The following is a 1,324-nucleotide window of genomic DNA, read 5'->3' as shown; positions in this document are numbered from 1 at the left end:
AACCAAATGGACCTTTTCTTACCTCCTTATAAATACCTTAGGGAAGGTTAGAATTAATTTAAATGGAGACAAAACACAAACTCTTAATGACACTGGAGGTACATTATCAGTGATAAATCTCACCTTATTATGAGGTTCCATTCCTCAGAGTAAAAAACCAATACAAATCATGGGTGAAACAAATACTCCTATATCACTATATCAATCTCAACCTATAGTTTTTCAGTTAGGTCCCCTAGAGGGAACCCAACATGTCTTCCTCTTTGCCCCCTCGGCCTCCAACCATTTGATAAGGAAAGACTTCCTAGAGTTATATAATACGTATCTTTCTTTCAAAAGGGGGAAGGTCGGGCGCGGTGACTCATGCCTGTAATCCCAGCACTTTGGGAGGCTGAGGTGGGTGGATCATGAGGTCAGAAGATCGAGACAATCCTGGCCAACATGGTGAAACCCTGTCTCCACTAAACATAAAAAAATTTAGCCATGCGTGGTGGCATGTGCCTGTAATCCCAGCTACTCGGGAGGCTGAGGCAGAAGAACCACTTGAACCTGGGAAGCGGAGGTTTCAGTGAGCTGAGATTGTGCCACCATACTCCCGCACGGTGACAGAGCAAGATTCCGTCTCAAAAAAAAAAAAAAAAAAAAAGCGGGGATGGGAGATGTATTTAGAATTAGAAGATAAAATAGAATAATTAGGTCCAAAATTTTCTCAAATTCTGATGCTTTTAAATCACAAATAGCAATTAATATTGTTATGAAGGAAACTAGATTGTTAAATAATGAAGAATTATTTAACAAGAGCTGTTAAAAATAGAACTTGAGTGCTTCCTTCAGCAGCACATATAATAAAATTGGGATGATACAGAGAAGATTAGCATGGCTCCTGTATGAAGATGATACACAAACTCATGAAATGTTCCATATTTTATATTAATAAATTTGTTTTTAAAGATTAAAAATAGCACTTGATCAATTGTGGTCAAAATTCTCCACCAATATTGGAAAAATTATCTTAGCTGCCACAATTAAAATTCAAATAAATCCATCAAAACCTTTTCCAAACCTTAAACAATATTCTCTAAGATCAGAGGCATAGGAAGGGATAAGGTCTATAATTTTGGATTAAAAGAAAAGGGGCTTGACTTTTTATATACAAGCCCATACTCCAAACAGTAGAGGGTGGAGATTTGCACAGAATCTGAGAGCAATTAATAACATAGTCATTCCTCAGCATCCAATGGTTACCAAACCTGCATATGTGTTGACTGCCATCTCAACTGAAGGTGTGTTCCCTACTGTAAGAGACCTATGTAGCTCATTCTTC

General features: G+C 37.6%; 1 non-coding gene across 1 annotated transcript; it reads left to right on the top strand.

The window, feature by feature from the left end:
- The first annotated feature begins 821 nt into the window (after positions 1–821).
- On the top strand, positions 822–928 carry LOC117066156. Its single transcript, XR_004430157.1, has one exon. It is a non-coding gene; the product is annotated as a U6 spliceosomal RNA (small nuclear RNA).
- The last annotated feature ends 396 nt before the right edge of the window (positions 929–1,324 follow it).

Source organism: Trachypithecus francoisi, unplaced genomic scaffold, assembly GCF_009764315.1.
Source record: "Trachypithecus francoisi isolate TF-2019V2 unplaced genomic scaffold, Tfra_2.0 Lachesis_group2, whole genome shotgun sequence".
NCBI classification, from domain to species: domain Eukaryota; kingdom Metazoa; phylum Chordata; class Mammalia; order Primates; family Cercopithecidae; genus Trachypithecus; species Trachypithecus francoisi.
The sequence above is the reverse complement of the archived record's forward strand: the minus strand, read 5'-3'. Positions and strand labels throughout refer to the sequence as shown.